The 25509-nt window shown below is 36.3% G+C and overlaps 1 non-coding gene and 1 pseudogene across 1 annotated transcript; both read right to left on the bottom strand.

The window, feature by feature from the left end:
- Positions 1–10030: 10030 nt before the first annotated feature.
- LOC116137994 lies at positions 10031–21197 on the bottom strand (annotated as a pseudogene).
- Positions 21198–25159: 3962 nt separating this feature from the next.
- LOC116138055 lies at positions 25160–25266 on the bottom strand. The gene has a single exon (XR_004129259.1). It is a non-coding gene; the product is annotated as a small nucleolar RNA R71 (small nucleolar RNA).
- Between the last annotated feature and the right edge of the window lie 243 nt (positions 25267–25509).

Raw genomic sequence — 25509 nt, 5'->3', positions numbered from 1 at the left:
TAGGATTTTTCTAAAATCTCTAAACGTCTTTGTGATCTATTAGCTAAGGATACACCTTTTAATTTTACTAGAGTGTTTAGAATCATTTGAGTGCCATAAAGCTAATTGATATCTAATCCTATAATTGTTGTGCCCGTGGGAATTACCTTTTGAATTAATGTGTGATGCTAGTGATTATGCAATAGGAGCTGTATCAGGGCAACGAAAAGGTAGAATTTTGCAGTTATTTACTATGCTAGTAACATTGACAGGACCACAACTGAATTATGCTATGACAAAGAAAGAATTTTTAGCTGTTTTTTTGCAATTGACAGTTCATTCTCTTATTTGCTAGGTACAAAGGTCATCGTGCGTACCGACCACTCAGCTTTGAAACACCTATTAGCAAAGAGGATTTAAGCCAATATTACTTAGATGGGTGTTACTTCTTCAAGAGTTCGACTTGAAAATCCAACCCTATCTCGATTGGAAAAAGGAAAAAGATCAAAATGACGAAAAGCCAATCAGACCATTTCCCGATGAGCAACTATTTGCTGTGCAAGATGGACCTTGGTTTGCCGACATTGCCATTACTTAGCAAAGGAGGTGCTACCCTCCCAAATGACCACCAAAGGAGAATTTTTTTTTTTTTCGACTTGAAACACTACTTTTGGGAGGATCCATTCTTGAAGCAATGTGCGGACCAAATGGCAGGAGATGTGCTAAGGAGGAGATGGAGAATATACTTTGACATTGCCATTCTCTAGGGTTGAGGGCATTTTGGACCAACACGAATGGCTGCTAAGTTCTTCAATCAGGATTTTTCTGGCCCACTCTCTTTAAAGATGCATATAATTATGTTTAGCTTGTGATATGTGTCAAAAGGCTGGGAATATTTCTAGGAAAAAACAAATGCCTCTCAGTAACATTTTAGAAGTGGAATATTTGATGTATGGGGAATAGATTTCATGGGACCGTTTCATCTTGTTTTTTAACCGTTTCATTCTTGGCTGTAGATTATGTCTCAAAATGGGTGAAGCTATGGCACTACAACCAACGATGCTCGTGTCATAGTCAGTTCATAAAGAAGAGCATTTTCACAAGGTTCGGCACGCCTAAAGCTATCATCAGTAATGGAAGAGCTCACTTTTGTAACCGACAATTCGAGACATTGTTGAGTAAGTATGGAGTTACATATAGATTTGCAACACCATATCTCCGCAAACAAGTGGGCAAGTGGAGGTGTCTAACAGGGAGTTGAAAAGATCCTAGGAAAACTGTGAATGCCTCTCGGAAAGATTGGTCCACCAAATTGGATATGCACTATGGGCGTATAGAACAACTTTCAAAATTTCAATAGGGATGTCGCCATATAAGTTAATATATGGAAAAAACATGTCACCTACCAATTGAGGTTGAGCTTGAGCTATGGTCATATGGGCTATGAAGATATTAAATTTTGATCCAAAGCGGTCTGTGCGAAATATGTTTGCAACTCAATGAGATGGAGGAATTTCACCACAAAGCATATGAAAGTGCTCAGATTTATAAAGAAAAGATCAAACTTTGACATGATAAGCACATAGTGAAAAGGAGTTCAAAATAGGAAAAAGTTTTTTGTTATTCAACTCGAGACTTAGACTTTTCCAGGAAAGTTACGATCAAGATAGTCCGGATCATTCATTGAGTAAGATTTTTCCATGGGCCATCGAAGTTCATCATCGGTGAAAGGGACTTTCAAGGTCAACAGCAAAGTTGAAACCCTATGTTGAGCATGAATCGGAAGAAGAAAGAGTTTCGATTTTTCTCCACGAACCAAAGTGAACATAAAATGTGTCATGCTAAGGACGTAACTAAGCAGTTCGTGGAGGCAACCCAGGTTTTCAATTATTTTACTTATCATTTTCATTTTCCATGCATATTTCTTTGTTTTCTTTCAAAAAAAAAAGTGGTATGTCGTGGCACAATGCCGCGACACGAAATGCATGCACCAGTCGCAAACTGTTGGTTTTTTAACCCAGCAGTTTGTCACCCCCACAACTGAAAGAAAAAAAAAAAAAACGACACTCTCCCCACCCCTCACTCTCTCACCTCAAAATCATTCTTGTTTCCAAATCATATTCTCATCTAATTTCTCTTCATCTTTTGCAAGGATTTCAAGTGGGAATTCAAGAAAATCTTCTTAGTGGAGTTAGGGTTGCGAAATTGGGATTTTCAAATTCAAGAGAATTGGTAGAATGGTTGAGCAAGATTGTATCTTTCCAACACAAGTAAGTATTTCTACCCTCCATATTCACAATTTGGCTTCCTATTACTTGATTTGGCAAGATTACTTAGTGATTTGGGTGCAAATTCGTTGGTTGAGAAAATTTTGAATAAGGGTGATGTGCAATGTTCTTGTATGGATTTTCAACATACATTATCATCGTGGTGTGTTGCTTTAATTGGTGGCGACTGTTGATTGGAATGGGTTGTTGAAAAAAAAATTTTGATGTTTAATGGAGATAAGTTCCATCTATTTTAATAATTGGGTGATTGTTTAATAGCGGAGTTGTGGATTTTTTTTTTTTTGAAGAAAAAAAAAAGAAAAAAAATTTTCATGGCTCCAAAAATAGCTCCCAAACAAAGCGAGAGGTGGGCAGGGTAGTCAAGTAATGATCCTAAGTTTGTGAGTGGAAAGCTAAGGAAGGGTTTGAAAATGCTTAGCAAAATAAGGGGTTTCATACAAAAAGGGGCATGGATTTTGATGATGATGACGTAGAAGAAATAACTGACATGTCGGAAATTAGGTTGGCAAACATCCTCGTCAGCCGTTGCTCCAATTGTTGAGAATCTATGCCAACTCTACCCGAAAGTACCTGGGAAAACGAGAGTTCAAGGAAAGGAGGTAAATTTGATGTTGAGACAATTAACCAATATTATGAATTGCCACCATCGAAGAGGACGAATACAAGGGATACTTGAAAAATGTTGATTATGACAAGGTAATTAGGAGATTAACAAAAGGACAAGCAAAATGGGTCATGTGGGTGATTGATATAAGAAATTTTTCGTAGGAAATCTTCGCAATACCACTCTGTGTAGCAATATTCATGAACACAAGATTGTGCCAACAACCTACAATGGTACTGTAATCGAGTGAGAGCAATCTTGCTTTACTGTATCGTGACAAGAGCAGATGAATGTGGGTAACATAATTGTTCTCAAATGTTATCTTGTCCAACAATCTTAACATGAGCTACTCCTTCCCGCAACTCATCACGGCACTATGTCGTCAAGCGGGAGTGCCTCATACTTCAAAAGAAAAGGTGATTCACTCTGGCATTTGTTTTGACTTATAAGTTATGAACAATTCTCAATAGCAAGAAAAAAGCTAACTGGATCAGCGGTGTTTCATCCTCAAAAGCTCCACAAGAGGAAAGAGATGAGAGTTTGTGTGATAAGGTGGAAGCCATACGTGATTATCAACGTCAACAAACCGACTGGATGAATGCTCAATTCAAGTCTTCTTCAACATGCAACGGATCAAAGGAGCAGCAGGTTTTGACACTTCAAGGTACAAATTGAGCAAGATGGTTATCACCAAGTGAGGTTGATGAAGAAGACGATTAGAAGGCGTCAGATGAGAGTATGGAGGAATAAGTAATGGGAGGAGCTCTAGTCAGAAAAGAAGATTTGATGTGTTGCATTCCATGTTATTTCCTTCGCTTTATGTACTTTTCTTTTTGTGTTGTTTAAATACTCATATGGGTTGTTTTTTGATGTAGGTTTTATGTGGATTTTCGTTTAAGGTTTTAAGTTGTGACAATTTAGTGTGGTTTGACATATAAATCATTTTTGTTCACCCATAAGTTCATTATGCACACTAAATTGGCCAAGCATGCGCATAGTTTTTTTTCTTTTTGATTAGATTCCCGAGGACTATTATTACGACAACAATGCATGCCTTCACAAGATTATCTCCACATATGTTATGCACGAAAGGTAGTGTCATTGTTTCTCTCACACATTGAGGACAATGATCATCTCTCACGTTGGGGTAAGGAATATTTTTCTTATGGTCAAATTTAGTTTTCATTCAATGGACATCTTTGAATATCTTTTGCTTTGAATTATCTCCTTAAAGCTTTGGGGTGAAATTGTTTTAGGTGTGTGCTCATATATAAGTCAATGATAGACCATGATAGTGAATTTATGACATTGAGATTTGATTAACTTTCGCGTAGTGTAAGAGAATATTAGAGGACAATTGCATTTAGTTACGACTCTTGGAATGGTTTGATTGGTTGAATATTCGGAAACTTAGAGACGTTTTATGTGTGTTTTATGGCATAATTTTTTGTGAAAATTGTGCAAAGTCTGACTCATTTGATAACTACTTGAGGCGAAATCCTAAAATCGCATTGCTTAGGATATGATTTAGGCAATTTTCTTTGGAACGATTGAGTTTTCAAGCCAACATATATTATTTTATCCCTAGTTAACCCTTTGAGCCTATATATACACTTGGTAAGCCTTATTTATTTATTTATTTATTTGTAAACCTACTATATCTCATCTTGACATGAAGCCTAAAACACTTTCCGACCCATCTTATTGTGAGAGACTTAATTTAGGGTGACCTTATAAGAAAAACTCATGAAAAAGAGTGTGGTAAAAGGAAATAAATATATCTTTTGGTCACAACCTGAGTATGTATAATGAGATAGGTTGGGGGTTGTGAAAAAAAAGTGATAGTAGAAGCAAGGTGGGGTAGACGAATTTTTTTATAGTTACTACTTCCTAATAATAATAAAAAACTGAAAAAAAAAATTTGCAGAAAAATAGGAGAAGTAGCTGGGGAGAAGAACTGAAATGAGGTAATTACATGGGTCTGTGCTAATGTTGGAGAAGAGTTTAATCATATAAAGGGTAGAGGGGGAATGAGAAGGGAAGCAAGGAGGAATTGTTCATGTCTATTTACTGTAGAATTTATGTCTCTTACATTTGTAAAAAATTCCTTTCCGTTCTTTCATAAACCTTTAACTTGCCTAACGTTATAACCAGAAAAAGACCTAATGATTCGAGGTAGTGATTGGATTCTACATTAGTAGAGAGTGTTTTGAAAAGTGAGTCTATGGAGTTTGATTGCACATTTGTTCTATTTTCGTACTTTGCCTATGGAAGCTATCATAAAATCATCTGGGTATTTGGATGAATGGTTTATGAATGATTATGAAGAGCAGAAACAAAAGTGTAGTTGAAATTCACTTATTCTTTGCATTTGCGTGTTGTTAATTATTCGATTTGTTCACATTGACACAATTTTGAGACAATTATATGTATGGGTCCTAAAATGTTTGTTTGAGTCTTTAGTTTTGAGTCTAGGTGATGTTATGTTTGGATGTTTGTGAGTATCATCACTGGAAACCCTCACGAGACTATAACTCATCCAACTAAGGCCGCCTAGGGGTTTAAAGGCTTGTTGCATATGCTAGTAACCGTGACAATCTACGAAGTGATTTAGTAGTTTGATATAGACTTTATTTTTGTTAGTTTTTTCAAGCTAAAGACTTGTTTTATCCTTAGCTTGCTAGACTAGCAAGAAGCGGTTGGGGTTGTGATAAGAGCTTGAAAATACACATTTAATTAGTGGTTTTATGGGCATTAATTGTGGGAATTAGGCTTAATTTGGTAAAGTGGCTTAATTTTTCATAATTGTCTTTTACAGGATCACGGGTGTTTTTGAGTGTTTTTCAGGCTACTAGTACTTAAATGTAATGCTTGGATGAAGAATCATGTTGGAAACGGAATGAGTGACAGTGGAAACAACGGATCAAGAATCGGAGTTGAATTGAAGAAGTTATGGAAGTTGAAGTAAAGAGAAGATTCTAGATTATGTTCCAACTTGACCATGTCTCGGCCTTTTGAGAATATCTTGAGCTTTAGAATTCTGATTAAGATGATTCTTTGACTGTTGGAAAGCTGTTCAAAGAGCTACATTTTATATGTTTACCACTTCTCCAAATTTCATCGTTATTAAGCTCAAAAATCACCATATCTAAAGAATAGTGGAGTAATGCGGATTACTGTGCTGCAGCACAGTGCTGCGGCACACTCTAGCCGTAGCTATTGTGCCGCAGCACAGTACCACGGCACACTTTTTTCAGTACTACTATGCCACAGCACAGTGCCAGGGCACAGTCACGGAAGTTAAAAACTAGTTATCCGTTTTAAGTAGGAGAATATGGCTAAGAGTCCTAAACCAAATAATAAGAAAAATAAACCCTAACCCTGGGGGGATATAATAGAAGTCTTTTAGCATTATTCTGGGGATTCTTTGGTGAGAAGAAGAGGAGAAAAATCTGCAGAGAAAGAGAAGTAATAGAAGTTCAAGAGCTTTGATTCAATATAGAGAAGTTTCCTTGTTCTTTTCTTATAAACTCATGATGATTGTTTAATAAAGATATTGTTTCTTTCATGTTTATTATGAACTAAATTTATTCTCTAAGGCTAAGATGTAGCCCAATCTCTTGATTATGTATTGATCTTTGATTTTAATTTTTATTAAGAATTCTTCCTAGTTTTACTATTATCCTAATGCTTTTGATTCTAAAGGCCCAAGAATTGAATGAACTAATGCTCCCCATGCTTTCTGATCGAGATATGCTCTTAGATCAAGCTCTCTTACTTTCGTTGAACCATGCTCTCAATCACCTTTCCATGCTTTGGATCAGCCTGCTCTCATATCAACTTTCCAGCTTTCTAATCTAGCCATGCTCTAAGACAAGCTCCCTATGCTTTCTGATCGAGCTATGCTCTCAGATCAAGCTTCCCATGCTTTCTAATCGAGTCATGCTCTTAATCAAGCCCTCCATGCTTTCTGATCGAGTCATGCTATCAGATTAAGCTCTCCATCCTTCTGATCGAGCAATGCTCTCAGATCAGCTTCCCATGCTTTTTAATGAGTCATCCTCTCATATCAAGCTCTCCAAGCTTTCTGATCGAGCAATGCTCTAAAATCAAGTTCTCCATGCTTTCTGATCAAGCTATGTTCTTAGATCAAGCCTTTATGCTTTTGATCGAGCTATGCTCTCATATCAAGCTCACAATGCTTTTTTTATCAGCCATGCTCTCAGATCAAGCTCTTCATGCTTTCTGATTGAGCCATGCTCTCGATTAGCTCTTCATGCTTTCGATCGAGCCATGCTCTTAGATTGAGCTCTTCATGCTTTATAATCAACCATGCTCTCAAATCAAGCTCTCTTTGCTTTCTGATTGAGCCATGCTCCAGATCAAGCTCTCCATGCTTTCTGATCAAGTCATGCTCTCAGATCAAGCTCTCCATGTTTCTGATCAAGCCGTGCTCTTAGATCAAACTTTCCATGCTTTCTGATCGAGCTATGCTCTCAGATTGAGCTCTCCATGCTTTCTAACGAGTCATGTTCTCAGATCAAGCTCTCCATGTTTTCTGATCGAGCCATGCTCTTAAATTAAGCTCTCCATGCTTTTTGATCGAGCAATGCTCTCAATCAACGCTCCAACTTTTGGGTCGAGCTATCTCTCAATCAAACTCTCCATGCTTTCTGATAGAGTTATGCTCTCGATCAAGCTCTCCATGCTTTCTGATCGAGTATGCTCTCAAATCAAGCTCTTCAAACTTTCTGATCGAGAATGCTCTCAGATCAAGCTCTTCATGCTTCTGATTGAGCTATGCTCTCAGATCAAGCTCTCCATGCTTTAGATGAAGTTCTCCATGCTTTCTGATCGAGCTATGCTCTTAGATGAGGCTCTCCATGCTTTCTGATCGAGTTATGCTCTCAGATTAGACTCTTCATGCTTTCTGATCGAGCTATGCTCTCAAATCAAGCTCTCCATGCTTTCTAATCGAGCTATGCTTTCAATGAAGTTCTCCATACTTTCTGATAGAGCTAGGCTCTAGATGAAGCTCTACATGCTTTCGATCGGCTATGCTCTCAATGGCTCTCCATGCTTTCTGATCGAGCATGCTCTCGATCAAGCTCTCTGCGCTTCTAATCCGAACTCCTCAGACTCTGAAATCGAGCTCTTTATGCTCTTTGATCAAGCTCTTTATGTTCTCTATCGAGCTCTTTATGCTCCCTGATTAAGCTCTATACTCACTCATTCGCTTGAGATCATGTGGTCAAGATCTCTCATATCTCTCAATCGCACCATGCATAACTCAAGTTCTTCAGTTCGAGATTGCAGCCTATAGTGCGACAGCCATCCAAATCAAAGACATGACTTTTTGAAGTCCAAACTCGCACTCCAAAAACTGGGGGGCTATTGTTGTGCCGAAAATCCGGAGAGGATAATTCCCTATTAGGAGAGAAGATATTTAGATTGGCTCAATTTGGAAGAAGATATTCATTGATTTAAACTCCAACAAGGTAGACGAGATCATGCAACTTCCTAATTCTACATATTTGAATCTTACTCAACTCTATCATGTAAATGGTGCTTATAAACCCATCATAACTCATTTTCAAAGGGGGCTGGCTGGGCATTTGTTTAAGCAAATTTTCCTAGGAATTATACTGTTCTTTGTAGCTCTCAAAAACATGAATAACAGTGGACGTAGGCTCAAGTTCTAACTTGTTGAACCACTTTAAAATCTCTATGTCATTTACTTTATTGCATTATTTCATCCACTGCTGGTTATCCGTAATCACGTGCACATCCATTCCGGTTCCAACAAGGTCAATCAGAATTCTCTGGTTGGTACAGATTTCTGTATCAATATTTTGAAAACTTCAAATGGTTGTAGAGTAAGATGGGGTTATATTATCAGTTCTTGAAAATTAGGGGTTGAATTTTTTAAAAACGTGTATAAAGAGGGACAGTTAATTTTGTGTATATTTATTTCAATAAAATTATAGTATTTGGATATTATTTTTCTTGGAATGTGAAGAGTAAACAACATTTTCCCACCAAATAATGGTGTAATAATACTTTTTCACCCACAAACTTTTAAATACTACTTTATTATTCAAATTATACTTTGTTTCCAATTCCATTATCATTGTGATCTCACACTACCACCATTCTCTCTCTCCGATCATTACTTACCAAAACCTTTATTATGCCCCGAAAAATTACTGACGTGCACTCTTGTCAACAGAGCCAATCAGGGTTCATGAAGTTTTGTGTCATCCAGACGCTGACACGTTGCGCACAACGCAAGTAGTATGATTCTTGTCAGTGCAGTAGGTCAGAAATCCATGGGAATCAACTCTGTGTGGTGCAGATGTGCCCTGTATAATTTCATCTTCTCACCCCCAAATTCCAATCATATTCATAATTTATTGGATTACTTACCGCCAGAAGAAAATGAACTTAGCCCACATTTTTTAAGTACTGTTTTGTTGATGAAGCATTGACCGAGTCAGATTTCGAGTTGGCAGTCAGACTACCATCATGTATGAACTTGCTTCCAAATTAAGAATAAAAAAGTTAAGTGCATTATCGAAGTTCGAGAAAGATGGAAGATGTAGATCTATCCATTGTGAAAATAAATGGTCAGGTGGTGTTGATGTACAGGATTTCATTTTGCATCGTGTTACATTTCCAGCCAGACATTATTACTAACTTAAAGCTAAAGATTAACCAAGATTTTAATGAAACAAAATCGAGTTAATGGCATTCAATTTGGGAAGCCATAATCCCCTCATGTGCCCAGTAACAATGCGAATGCCATTAAACGAAGCATTGAGCTTGTCCAAGTCCAACAAAGCATGATTGAATCCGAAAAATAATGACGTCTGATAAGGATGCAGCTCAGACACAAATGACAATGGGGCTCTGAAAAGGATACCATGAGAGAATAGTACTACTAAAGTTTTCTCCTTATTATTCAACAAAGCATGCCAATGAGGCCTTTTGAGGTTCTAACCGTAGACACCATTACAAAACCATTCGCTCAATGGCATGCGCAGGCACCAAACAGGTTAATGCCATGCAATTATAGTCCTTGGTAGCCTGAAGACTTTGAAAGAAACACACAATGGCAAACAATATTCTCACAAACGAGTTCTACCAATTCACGTTTTTTATATTATTACAAGGTCTTTTACATAGACCTTAGTAAACTACATCACTCCAACCTTATTCTCTCTCATTTGGTACACGTGATTTCCAATTTCTGTTTCAGGGACACTCACAGCTTTGAAGAGATTGGTACCATCCCCATGGTTCATCAGAGCATATTGAGTCACCTGCTTCACACTCAAATAATATCAAGTCCCCTGCAAAAAGCCAACCAGAAAACGAAGTTATTAGTATCAGCAGTATACAAACACTAATTTGACATACACATGAGAATTATTTTAGGATAAGATAAATAAATAAAATGAAAAGTGGAAACTTCCCATAACTACTTAGGTCCTACCCAAAATATTCACAGTACTTTCTATCCGAATAAAGAGAACATACCATTCTCCTAATTCACGCCCAAAACCACTACGTTTTTTTTCCCTCCCCATGGAGCTTGACAAAAGCTGGCTGTGAAGTTGATCCATACAACACCCGCCTGGAAAGACTGCAAAGCAATCAAAGAAAAACCATTTACTCATCAAATCAGATAGTCTGTTTAACAGCTCGCCCACTGTCAAGATATCATTAGATTTTTGTCTTTTACCACCCTCAATAGTAGGGCTCACAGCGCATCCCCTTAATTCGAACCAGGACTTCATCCTTGGAAACAAATCAAGAGTAACAATACTAATTTGTACTCTTGATTCTTTTCCAATGATGAAGTCATGGGTTCAAATCAAGGGAACATGCTCTGAACCCACTATTTGAGGTGGTTAAGAGAGATATCCAAGGACAATATCTTGACAGTGGGCCGGGCTGTTACATCTATATAAACTAATTTTAACATGATTATCTTAAGCTGTATGCTTGCATATTACTTCAGAAGTCTCACCTTGCTTACACGATCACACTTTCCAAATCATTGGAAATCACAGCAGCACCTAAGCCATAACTGTCGAACTAGATATTCAACATAACTTGGAAATGAAGAAAGGAAAAAAAAGAAATCCAAATATATATTCTTAGTAAAAAAGAAAAAAAAAATCAACTCACTGGTGTCATTTGCCAATTCAATGGCTTCATCTTCAGTACTAAATTTTTTAACAGAGAACAGGTCCAAAAACCTCTTCTCTCCAAATTTCCATAGATTAGTTATATCGTTATGATGGTTGGCTCAATGAAAATCCCTTCTTCAAATGCTGCCAATCATTTGAGAAATGAATGGCTATCATGACTGATTGAGAAAGAACGCACTGCACAAATGAAGTGAGGATCATACTGAGGACGCCCCACCGTACAAAATGGTTGCACCTTCATCTTGGCGTTTGAAATGAATTTCAATATTTTCTCATACTACAGCAGTATTAAATATTAGAAAGATCATTTTCAATTAGAGAAATGCTAAAAGTAATATGAACATATCCATTAAGTTTAATCAGTATGCAACAGCCCAATCGTGCATCATATTTCAAGCAAAGAAATGGATTCATATTGTTACAGAAACTGTGGTGCTGAATCTGATACAGATTACGTCCAGGGAATTTAGTTTCGCAAAAAAAATCAACAATCAACTTAAATAGAAATAGAAAATGAAACAAAAAGAAGATATCTTTCGTTCACCCATTCATCCTAAAATTGAGTATTCTTACCTGTCCTCCACAACATGGGTCCAAGCCTGCACCTTCTTCGAATGGATCTGATACCTTAATGTTTTTGGACCATTTCACAAGCTTGTCCAGAAATTCTGCTGCAATGCTTTCCTGAGATATTTGTCCATATAACTTCTATAAGTGTTAAAATTCAAAGAAAAACAAGCTGGAAATTCAGAATGCAATATATTAATTAACTCATGGTAATAGAAACATTTTACTTTTGGTTAGTCATCAAGTACAGCTTTTAATTGATTGTGCTACTGGGCACATCAGGCATATTCCTCTTATCTGTCAGAAGGCTCGGAGAATGGTATTATGGTATTAGCTACTTTTGTTTATTCTATCAAGAAGTAGAAACAAAGATGAAGCGTGTTTAGCAACCTGTTATGCTCAATGCAAGCTTTAGATTCTGTCTCAATTACAATAATGAAGCAGGAAATACTAAATGTATGTTTATCTTGTCATCTTGTTAGTCTGGATTAAGACGTAGGTTCATAACTGCAGATGGCACATTGTTTAAAGTTCTCATTAGTTGATTCAGTGATATTAATTTAGTTTAATATAGTTAAGTGGGTTTGTTGTTTAGATCATTAAGTGGCTGACCAGCTTGAAAATCTATGCTAATTTTTCCTTTTCCATCTAAATTTGACTTTTCTGTTTGCAGAGTGTCCTGCTGTCATTTTTCCTCTCGGGCTTGTGGTCCGTTATACTAGTCTATATATCAGTGGGTTGTTATTATCTGCCTTTAAGTTAAAAACTAACCCAATTGATGTGCCCAACTGCCCTTGACATTTGTCAGAGACTGATTTTAATGGAATCAATAAATGTATAAAGGACATTTAAATTCATAAGGCACTTACATGTACAATAAGGCGGGATGTTGCACTACACATCTGACCATTTGTCCAAAAGCAACCAAAATCCATTCAGCAGCTGTTTGAATTATAACAAAGAGTAAATTGATAGCATTCAATAACTTCAATAAATATACTAATTTTTCAGAAATTAATTAGTATCAGAGATGATGAGAATCCCGAGCAATTTGTTTCTATCAAGAAAAATGAAAATCTGAGAAGCACGAAATAAATTCCTAGAATTCCAGAAAGTGCTGACCTTTATCAAGATCAACATCCTCAAATACAACAATTGGGCTTTTTCCCCCAAGCTCCAAAGTAACAGGCTGGAAAAAAAACAACATATAATGTCAGCAAAAAGAATGCAAATGTCAGCAAAAAGAAGTGTTTTTTTGGCACTTGCGTACCTTAAGCATCTGAGCTGCAGCTGTCATTATCTTGCTCCCAGTCACAGAGCTTCCAGTAAATGCAATCTGTTATGATATAATATTTTAGGAGCATTACTTAGTAATAAAAAACATCAATGTCTCCAAATTGCCAAATTTCTGGGATATATTTAAAGATCAAATTCATTAAATGCAATAAAGAAATGAAAAAGATAAAGGTACCTTGTCCACATGGGGATAGATGCCAAAGGTGCACCAGCTTCAGGGCCCAGTCCAGTTAGAATATTAAGAACACCGGCAGGAAGACCCACCTCTTTACTATATCGGCCAGCTCCAAACAGGTCCTGAAATTAAAAAATAATTACAGGCATGCATGTGATTAATCACATATAAACTGATGCTCATAGTGATTGAGGACATACACGCATGCCAATTCAGATGGTTTTAATATTGCAGCCATCCTGCAGCCAGGGCAGAGCCACTTTCCATACAGCCATTAACATTGGGTAATTCCTTCAACACAAAAAAAGGCAATTCTTAGTTCACGAAAGCCAGGCTTTTTATGAAAAGTAATCAACAAAAATCGTCAAAATCTAGTGAAGTACCATGGGGTAATCAACCCAACAACTCCATGGGTTCCCGAAGAACATAACTCTTAAAATTCTCCATAGGAGAGAACAGGAGCCTTTTGCTTTGCATCTAAAGCCTCAGCAAGGTCTGCGTAGTACTCAAAACATCCAGCGACATCATCCTGGAAAACATAGACTGTCACACAGTATGAATAACAAAACACTGAACTTAATATTTCAGATAGTGCCACAGCCATACAAAGTCCCATGCTGCTTCTTCCAGTGGCTTCCCGCAATCAATTGATTCAAGTTTTGCAAGTTCGGACTTCTCTCTGTTACCTGCATAAGAATGTCAACTATAAAAACTCAATCTAAAAATATAGGGCTTTCTTGTTTCCAAACAATGAGTTTTGCTAAAACATAATCCAATTCAGTGTTAGCTGGTTTGTGAATATTTGAATATAATCTACTCTGACTTGGATGGGTGATTGATCGGTTATTAGGAACAAGAAATACTGATAAGAGAATCTAAACTTTGGCAGCAATAGCACGCAATACTTGGCACGAACAGCCCCAATGCGAGGCCCAATCTTTGCCTTTGTTTCTGGCAAGTGCTTTTCGGGCAGCATCAACTGCAAGCTCAACATCTTCCGCAGTAGCTGCCGGAATACACCTGCCACACCACATCACATATTACTCAAAACTGCAAATTTCAACGTAGTGCTTGCATCAATTCAACTTTAATGATACATAAAAAAAAAAATTAAACAAGTAACAATAATTTACTATTTATCATCATCTTAGATACACAAACTACCAAATCGATATACATCAAAGTCTAGAAATTAAAATGAAGAAAACACACCTGAAAGAAAATTGTGTCAAGGATGATAAAACAGTAGAAACACCTCACACAACGCTGAGTTAAGTTAAGTTAAAGCTTTGCGAATCAGAGAAAGAATCTACGACGCACAAACATAGACTGAAATGTATAAAAATAAAAAAGGGATCTAACCGATGGTTTCTTCGGTAGCGGGGTTGATGATAGGGATGCGCTTCTTCAAGACAGGTTCTCTCCATTCACCGTTGATGAAAGCTGACGACTTGGGATCGGGGTTGCCATTATCAGAGTTGCTTGGTTTCAGGTTTATTTGGTTACTACTATTTCTCACAGTCGATACTGTATCTTCATCCCATTATATGATCAGATTAATTTTTTTTTTTATTATTTCAAAGAGAAAGTACGGCTGTGTGACACTTGACCGTGCAATCCAATTACATCACATCACAATCAATTTTTTATTTCTCGAAAAATTTACCTTCCCCCCTCTCATCTATGACTTAGAAACAGTTTGTTTCCCAGTTACATAAACTAACAAAGTCACTCTCAATTTCAAATTAACTGCGGGTTGTCTTAACATGTGATTGATATATTATTTTTTTTTTTTTAACGTCTTTAAAATTTAAATTATGCCATTAGGATACACATTATAAAAATCAATAACACACGGGACCGAAATATTTGCACCGAATTTTTGTACTGGCCAACGTGGAACGCGTTTTTCCATTTCTTTATAATTTTTTTTCTAGTGAACGCCGTCATCAAATTTGGACGGCCGTTCACTTCACATGGACGCCCGTCCATGTTTATGGACGGGCGTCCAATACAAGGACGGTCTTCCATATAACATGGACGACCGTCCCTATTAAAATAAAAATAAAAATTTGTAAAAGCTTAGGGACGGCCGTCCATCCATTGTGGACGGCCGTCATTAATTTTGGACGACAGTCCATGTTATATGGACGGGCGTCCATATGCTAGGGACGGACATCCATATAATATGACGCCCGTCCATAAAAATGTTGTGTTGTTTTAGAAAAAAAAAAAAAAACAATGGACGCCCTCCAAATTTTTTGGACGGGCATCCATCTTTTGGACGGGCGTCCATATAATATGGACATCCGTCCAAAGCACATAACTCATTTATGGACGGGCGTCAATATAATATGGACGCCGTCCAACAGCACATAACTCAACATCCTTGCTATTGAACAGTTTTTCAACGTTGTTTCATGCAGGTCATGGCGGCGACTGTAATTTCTTCAATCCGCCATCTTCTTCTCTAGAATTTCTTCAATGCTGCCGCATCTTCTTCTCTGGAATTTCTTCGTGTCTTCAAGACTCTTCATGCCAACTTGCAGCCAATCTTGCTGCCAATCCTGCAGCCAATCTTGCTGCCGATCTTCATTTTCTACCAAAGATTCATTTTTCAACAATAACTCTGCCAATCGCCGTGATGAAAAGTACCTGCTTTTCATGTTACTTTTGCATGTTAAAGTGAGACAGTGCCTCTTACACTTGGGCTTTGTCTTTTTTTTTTTCTCTCTTTTTTATCTGGGATTTTTTTTTTTTAAAGTCTTATTGTCTCATTTGAGTTTCGTCTTTTTTTTTTTTAAGTCAAATTTTAGCTTATTGATTTTTTCATGTGGGGTTGTGTGCGTGTTCAATGCTCGCAAGAAGGAGCTGAAGAATAAGCAGAGAGAAGAGAGAGGAAGCGCAAAGAAGAAAAGGCGAAACAGGTACTTAGCTTTCGTTTTAAGCTGTGATTTGTTGATGAGCTAGGGTGGTAAGGAGCTTTTATCCACTGAAACCATGATGAGCTTGTGGACTGAATATAAAGGGTTAATAAAATTAATTCCCCTAGGATAATAGATAAATTACAAATCTCCCTAAAATTCTAGAAATAAAAGCTCATCATGGTTTCAGTGGATAAAAGCGTGCCGCAGTCCACAAGCTCATCATGGTTTCAGTGGATAAAAGCTTTTATATTGACGCCCGTCCAAAAAGATGGATGCCCGTCCAAAAAATTTGGACGGGCGTCCTTGTTTTTATTTTTCTAAAACAACACAACTTTTTATGGACGCGTCCATATTATAGGACGCCCGTCCCTAGCATATGGACGTCTGTCCATATAACATGGACGACCGTCCAAAATTAATGGACGGCCGTCCACAATGGATGGACGACCGTCCCTAAACTTTTACAAATTTTTTTTTTTTATTTTAATAGGGACGGTCGTCATGTTTATGGACGACCGTCCCTGTATATGGACGCCCGTCCATATAACATGGACGGGCGTCCATGTGAGTGAACGGCCGTCCAAATTTGATGGACGGCCGTTCACTAGAAAAAATTATAAAGAAATTGGAAAACGCGTTCCACGTCGGCCGGTACAAAAATTCGGTGCAATATTTCGGTGTCCGTAGTGTTATTGTATAAAAATTAGGGTTATATGAAGGGCACTAATGTCATTTCATACCAATAAAAATAAGTAAATTATAACATCAAAATATCAAGTAAAGATGAGCCCCAAATTTCTCAATTGTGATAAAAAAGCTAACCATTTAACTCAGTTGATTTCGCCTCATAAAATCGCAATATGATTTGTGAGGCTGAATGGAATCCCATTAATGTTCCTGCAAATATTTTTATAATGATTTTTTTTTAATATACTTTTGTGTTGTGCGGAAAATTTGAGAGGGGAAATTCCCTATTAGAGAGAATATATTTAGATTGGTTCAATTTGGAAGGAAGATATTCAGATTAATTTATTCTAACTAAGATACCGAAGATCATGCAATTCTTAATTCTACATATTTGAATCTTATCTCAATTCTATCATATGAACGGGTGCTATATAAACCATAATAACTTCTTTTCAAAGAGGGCTGGGCAATTGTTCTAAGCACAATTTTCTTAGAAATTTTACTGTTATTTGTAAGCTCGCAAAAACAATAAGATAACGTGAACGTAGGCTCAAGTTCTAACTTGTCGAACCACTTTAAAAATCTTTTATGCCATTTACTTTATTACTTTATTATTCATCCACTACTAGTTATCCTTATCATGTGCACATCCATTCCGGTTCCGACATGGTCAATCAGAATTCTTTGGTTGGTGTAGATTTCTATATCAACATTTTGGAAAACTTCAAATGGTTGTAGAGTAAGAATGGGGTTATATTATGTAACGCTCACATCAAGGTACGTAGCTTTATTTATGCCCTAATACCCTTAGTTGAATTTTGTTAAAGTTATCTTGAACATGGGAAGAAAATTCTCTAAAATTTCATTAGGGGTAAAATAGTCTTTTCACTCATAATTTTTTGTAAAATGGGGAGTGAAAAAGATATAATCACATGGAGAAGTTAATAAAAATAAGGGCATTTTGGTAATTGAGTAAGGGACATAGATGAAATTTCATGAAAGTGCAGGGTAAAATGGAATCTATGTATATATTTTATGATATTAAGAGTTGAATAAGAAACCCTAGCCACTCTACCTCCGTTCAAGCCATTCTCTACCTAAATTCTCTCAAATTTCTTATTAAATTTCCAAGGAAATTCATAGGATTTTGGCTAACTTTTGATAGATTTTCAATCCTAAGCATCCAAGGTAAGATTCTTGCACCAGAAGTGAGATTAAATTTTAAAGTTTTGAATTCTTATGGTTGTATATGCTTAGGGTTTGAGAAGAAGGGAATTCTACCAAGAGAGAGTATAGTGTTGGAGTTGCTCAAATTCAAGGTAAGTAAACCTAATTTGAACCTTAATTTGAGCAGTTTTTTGCTCACAGTTTGGTTGAATTAGAGAGTTGTGGAAGTGTACCCACATGGTAGTAGCATGTACATATGAATGTTTGATGAAAATCCTAAGAGAAAACATGTTACCATGGCTGCCCTGTCAAATCTGTGACTTTATAAGTATTTTTTGAGCATCTTAACCATCGAACTGGGTTGAGGCTGAAAGATAATGCATGGAGAATCAAACATATCATACTATAACAAGTATAGTCATAGTTAAAAAATAAATTTCAATCAAATTGAAATAAGTAAGGTAGAACATGTTACCTTAAGCCCTTAGCAACCTTGGAGCCTCTTAATTTCAAGAGAAATTAAGCAAAGAGTATCCACACCAAGGGAAGAAGAAATTTGACCAAGAGAAAGATTTAGAGTTCTTAGAGATTTTGATCTCTACCCAAAATATAATATATCATTTTCTTTATATAGGAATCCTTGTAAACAATTCAATATTTGTTTTGGACTTCCTTAACACATTCCATAATGGTTATGAAGTTATTAAACTTCTTTAAATGATAACATCGGATTAACATTTAATCACAATTAACAATTTAACTCTTAAATTGTTTACATAACAATTTCACTCTTAATTGTTTGCAATTACAACCCCTTGTAAATCCAATTTAATATAAGAAAATGATTAATATAAATAACTTTATTACCTTTGGTAGGTGCTAGCCAACCTTGGATAATCAACTCTCTTTGGCTATTTCTTCATTCTCTTTAGTTTTTTATGTGTGACCTCTTAGGTTCACTGTGGCCTAGCCGTGGGCCTAATATCATAGTTTATTTCGACATGTTTTGTCATAACTCTTTATGAACAAAACTCCCACTGATTATGGTAGCATCTAGCAATGCTCCATAACCCCTAAGTCACAATGAAGATATACTCCAACAACCTTTTACAATCAACACTTGTATAATCAAATCCTTCCGTTGTCTAATCCCAATTAAGAATGGATTCACGGTATGTCAAAATCCTTATCTTAATTTTAATTCAATACATATGGAACGTGTCACCATGAAACAACCTTTATGTAATATTTTATATACCCGGCCGGAGATTTCCCTTTTCCAATGTATCTTGACATTTGTCTGAAATTTGATATCAATCTATACCAATTAATGGATCCCATCTTGACTATCACTTGTCCTCACACAAACAACACATGGCCAATAGGTTGTTAACACATGGCATGATTAGCCTCATGTTTATACACCATATGAACCATATGCGTTTGGAGAATCCAACCGTGATATCTCAGGTCTACTAGTATGATCTTATAATAAATCATTGACTACATTTTAAATATCCATGTGATTCATCATAATAGTCATATTCGATAAACAGTTCACTAACCGCGTATCTATGCTAATGTCCTAGTGATATAACTTTTATAATCCACCCACACCAATACCATCACATGATATTCTACGGAGGCATTCACATGCCTATATGTAATGTTATTGCCCATTAATATTACCTATGTAGGGAATACTTTGATGATTTTGATCTTCTAAAGATTTGTATCATCTGGACATTTCACTGTAATACTATATATAAATGAAGCATACCACATGTGAAATAAGAATACTTTCTTCTATTGATAAGATAAATGTATATACAAACTATATACATTCACATATATATACAAAGCATAATGCCTTGGAACCGATGACATGATGGGTTCCTAGGGCATACATTAACAGAGGCGTAAACATAAAAGTTGTCGCCTTTCTCTAAGCTTTAAAATGAGATCAAGATCATAACAATCCGATGTGTATAGCTCGAGATATGCCTTCTTGAATATGACACAGCGCAGAATAGCTACCTCAAAGTACCTCCATTTATTAGTTATTTTTAGTCTAATAATGTATGATTGATTTCAAGTATGGGAATGCTGTCGGTAGAGAATACTAGTTCCATAATGATATCTTTTATAGCAATAATGCATTTGAGCATTTCCCTTTAGAAAGAATAGAAAGAATGAGCATATTTCCATGCACATACACACATATGAGAACATTAAGAACAAAGAGAAAGAGAGTTTGGATGAATTGTAGAGAATTTCTTTTATGTATGTATATGCTTATATATGAAAATTGTTAATGGAATGGATATTGAATGATGGTTAGAATGTATCCATGAGAATAGTTTTGTGTTCTTGATGTTTGATAAGAGTTGGATGAATTATGGAAGAATTGGAGTAGAATTTATGGAGTGTGAATCCTGAACAGGTTTGACGTTAATCTTGATGTGTTTTATTCCAAATTTTGGTGGCTTAGAAGAAAGGTAGAAATGTAGCCAAATTAGAGTTGATGTTGCTATAAATTGTTACTGATAAGAGGGCAAATCTAATACTTTGGCAGCAATAGCACGCAAATACTTGGCACGAACAGCCCCAGATGCGGAGGCCCAATCTTTGCCTTTGTTTCTGGCAAGTGCTTTTCGGGCAGCATCAACTGCAAGCTCAACATCTTCCGCAGTAGCTGCCGGAATATCACCTGCCACACCACATCACATATTACTCAAAACTGCAAATTTCAACATAGTGATTGCATCAATTCAACTTTAATGATACATAAAAAAAATTATAACAAGTAACAAGAATTTACTATTTGTCATCATCTTAGATACACAAACTACCAAATCAATAATACATCAAAGTCTAGAAATTAAAATGAAGAAAACACAACTGAAAGAAAATTGATGTCAAGAAATGAATAAAATAGTAGAAACTCACACAACGCTGAGTTAAGTTAAGTTAAAGCTTTGCGAATCAGAGAAAGAATAGCTAGCGACGCACATAGACTGAAATGTATAAAAGGAAAAAATATGTGCTGAAATGTATAGAAGGAAAAAAAGAAAAGAAGGGATCTAACCGATGGTTTCTTCGGTAGCCGGGTTGATGATAGGGATGCGCTTCTTCAAGACAGGTTCTCTCCATTCACCATTGATGAAAAGCTGACGGCTTGGGATCGGGGTTGCCATTATCAGAGTTGCTTGGTTTCAGGGTTTATTTGGTTACTACTATTTCTCACAGTCGATACTGTATCTTCATCCCATTATATGATCAGATTAATTTTTTTTTTATTATATATCAGAAGAGAAAGTACGGCTGTGTGACACGTGACCGTGCAATCCAATTACATCACATCACAATCAATTTTTATTTTCTCGAAAAATTTACCTTCACCCCTCTCATCTATGACTTAGAAACAATACGTTCCCTTTTAGTTACATAAACTAACAAAGTCACTCTCAATTTCAAAATGAACCGGGTTGTCTTAACATGTGATTGATATATTAATTTTTTTTGTTTTTTAATGTCTTTAAATTATGCCATTAGGACACACATTAAAAAAAAAACCCTTAATTATTAGGAAGGGCATTAATGTCATTTTATCATGTATATATACCATTAAAAAATAAGTAAATTATAACATCAAAATACCAAATAAAGATCAGCCCCAAATTTCTCAATTGTGAATAAAAGCTAACCATTTAACCCAGTTGATTTCAGCCTCATAAAATCGCAATATGAGTTTGTGAGGCTGAATGTGGAAGTTTCATTAATTTTCTTGCAAAGATATTTTATAATGATTTTTTTTTTTTAATATACTTTTGTATTGTGCGAGAAATCTGGAGAGGATAATTCCCTATTAGGGGAGAAGATATTTAGATTAACTCAATTTGGAAGGAAGATATTCAGATTGATTTAGACTTCAACTAAGGTAGTCGAAGATCATGCAACTTCCTAATTCTACGTATTTGAATCTTATCTCAACTCTATCATGTAAATGGGTGCAATATAAACCCATCATAACTCATTTTCAAAGGGGGTTGGGCAATTGTTCTTGGCAATTTTCCTAAGAGTTATACTATTCTTTGTAAGCTCTCAAAAACAATAAGATAACAGTGGACGTAGGCTCACATTCTAACTTGCCGAACCACTTTAAAAATCTCTCTGCCATTTACTTTATTGCATTTATTATTCATCCACTGCTGATTATCCATAATCATGCGCACATCCATTCCGGTTTCGACAAGGTCAATCAAAATTCTCTAGTTGGTGTCAATTTTTGTATCAATATTTTGACCCTAGAAGGAGGGTCTGATTCAAAGCAGCTCTCTATGTTTTTCCAGCAAGTCTCAACTTCTTCGGCGAATCCCAGCTTTTTAATCTAGATTCACGTCATAAATGTGAAAATCTAAGTATGATGAAGTCTGAATTTGGCTAAGCGGTAAGCACAAGAATTGTAGCCCTTCGAGTTAGCTTTCCGATGGTCCAAGAATCATCCAAATCTAAGGTCTATAACTTAGGTTATCATCAGAATATTGAAGCATGTTCAAATTAGAGTTCTCAGATCGCGTAGCCAGATCGCTCAGATCGTGTACTCAAATCTCTCAGATTAGAAAGAGCTCACTAGCTCTCTAACTCTCAAGCTCTCCAACCTTTCTGATTGAAATATGCTCTCAGATCAAGCTCTCTATGCTTTCTGATCGAGATATGCTCTCAGATCAAGCTCTCTATGCTTTATGATCAAGACATGCTCTTAGATCAAGCTCTCCATGCTTTCTGATCGAGCTATGCTCTCAGATTAAGCTCTCTGTGCTTTCTGATCAAGCCATGCTCTTAGATCAAGCTCTCCATGCTTTCTAATCGAGCTATGCTCTCAAATCAAGCTCCCCATGCTTTCTAATTGAGCTATGCTCTCAGATCAAGCTTCCCAGACTTTCTGATCGAGAAATGTGATAAGAGCTTAAAAATACACATTTATTTAGTGGTTTATGGGGATTAATTGTGGGAAATTAGGCTTAATTTGGTAAAGTTGCTTAATATTTTCATAATTGTCTTTTACAGGGATCACGGGTGTTTTTGAGTGTTTTTAAGGCTACTGGTTCTTAAATGTTATGCTCAGATGAAGAATCATGTTGGCAACAGAATGAGTGATGAGTGGAAAAAAATGGATCAAGAATCGGAGTTGAATTGAAGAAGTTATGGAAGTTGAAGTAAAGAGAAGATTCTAGATTACGTTCCAGCTTGAGCATGCCTCTGTCTTTTGAGAATATCTTGAGCTATAGAACTTGGATTAAGATGATTCTTTGACTTTTGGAAATCTTATTCAAAGGACTACATTTCATATGTTTACCACTTCTCCAAATTTCATCGTTATCTAGCTCAAAAATCACCATCTCTAAAGAACAGTGGAATGATGCGGGAAGAAGAAGAGATTATTGTGCCGCAGCACACTCTGGCCAGTAGCTACTATACCGCAGCACAGTGCCACGACACACTTTTTCCAGTAGCTATTGTGCTGCAGCATAGTGCCGAGGCACAGTCACGAAAGTTAAAATCTGGTTATCTGTTTTTAGGTAGGAGAATAGGGCTAAAAGTCCTAAACCAAATAGAATTAAGAAAAATAAAACCCTAACCCTTGTGGGATATAAATAGAAATCTTTTAGCATTATTCTAGAGATTCTTTGGTGAGAAGAAGAGGAGAAAAATCTGCAGAGAAGAGAAGTAACAAAAGTTCTAGAGCTTTGATTCATAATATAGAGAAGTTTTCCTTGTTCTTTTCTTATAAACTCATGATGATTGTTTTAATAAAGATGATTGTTTCTTTCATGTTTATTATGAACTAAATTTATTCTCTAAAGCTCAGATGTAGCCCAATCTCTTGATTATGTATTGATCTTTGATTGTTAATTTTTATTAAGAATTCTTCCTAAGTTTTACTATTATACCTAATGCTTTTGATTCTTAAGGGCCCAAGAATTGAATGAACTAATGGACTAGGTTGAGATCGAGAGATGATGCTTAGTTGGTCTATGGTAGTAAAACCATAGGTTGAGCGAACACTAGAGATAGGTTATCGTGATTTGTGAGGTTATGGTAAACTCCATAGAGCCTAATGATCTTTGCTTAAATCTGATTAGAGATAATCTGGGTTAGTAATTAGGGGTTAATTTGATAATTGTTCGAGAGAAAGTTATTGGAAATTTAGGGAGTTTGACCTGTAGGAAGAGCTTAATAAAATTAGCATAAGTGATCAATACATATGAAAAAGAGTTGGTATGAAATCTATGCCCTAGGTCTAGTCATCTTGTTTTAACCCAAAGGTTTGTTTTAATTATTCTCCTTTCAGTTCTCTTTTTAATCTAAATTGTTAATTTAGTTTAGATTTTCCTTGATACAATTTGGATTGATCAAATAGTAATAGGATAGTTTAATTGGTAATTGATAATAGTAATTCCCTTGGGTTCGATATCCGTATTTATATACTTTATTACTTGCACGATTTCGTACACTTGCGAAAATCCACAACAAGTTTTTGGCGCCGTTGCCAGGGAATTTTTTTTTTTCAATATCATTACGAACTATTTAGTTGCTAGTTTGATTTGTTTTATCTTTGTTTTGAAGTTAATTTTATTTATTTCTCTTATTTTGTCGTGAGTGTTTTTTGTTTTAGATCTTGGAGAGCTTACGTTCAAAAGGTCGTGGTGATCTTAATCCTTTAATTCCGAGATAGAGAGAACATCTAAACAGTTGAGAAAGGAAAAGAGGCAAGCAAAGAAAAAACAGTAGCAGACAAGGGAAGTATAAATCAAGACATGAGAAATCCAGAAAATGAGGAAGTCCCAGGGGGTAATGGAATTGCAGGAGGGGTAGTGGTTCAACGAGCATTGAAGGACTACTCTAGTCCCACTATTGAAGGGTGCTATTCCAGCATCAGAAGGCCACCAGTTCAAGCGAATACATTTGAAATAAAGCCAGCAATTATTCAACTGATACAGCATGCAGTTCAATTTGTGGGGTTACCTAATGATGATCCCAACTTGCATATCGCTAACTTTCTGGAGCTTTGCGACACATTCAAACATAATGGAGTATCCAATGATGTGATTAGGCTTAGACTTTTCCCATTCTCTCATCGGGATAAAGCTAAGACTTGGTTGATTTCTTTGCCATCAGGAAGTATTACTACATGGAATGAGTTAGTTTAAGCTTTCCTTACGAAATACTTCCCATCTGTCAAGTCTACTAAGATGAGGAGTGATATCACAAATTTTTTCCAGCAAGATATGGAGTCACTCTATGAAGCTTATGAGAGATTTAAGGATCTCTTACGGAGGTGTCCTCGTCATGGGCTGCCAATATGGTCGTAGGTGTAGACATTTTACAATGGGTTGCTACCAAATATACAAGTGATGATTGATGCTGCAAGTGGGAGAGCTTTGAATAACAAAACACCGGAGGAGGCTTATAATCTGATTGAAGTGATGGCAAGCAATAACTACATGAGGTCTTTAGAGAGAAATTCAACGAGGAAAGTAGTGGGAGTGCATGAAGTTGATGGTTACACCACATTGGTTGCTCAACTCTTCGTCATTCA

Source organism: Pistacia vera, unplaced genomic scaffold, assembly GCF_008641045.1.
Source record: "Pistacia vera cultivar Batoury unplaced genomic scaffold, PisVer_v2 Contig1099, whole genome shotgun sequence".
Lineage (NCBI taxonomy): Eukaryota > Viridiplantae > Streptophyta > Magnoliopsida > Sapindales > Anacardiaceae > Pistacia > Pistacia vera.
Note: the sequence above shows the minus strand (reverse complement) of the source record. Positions and strands in the feature narration are given on the sequence as shown.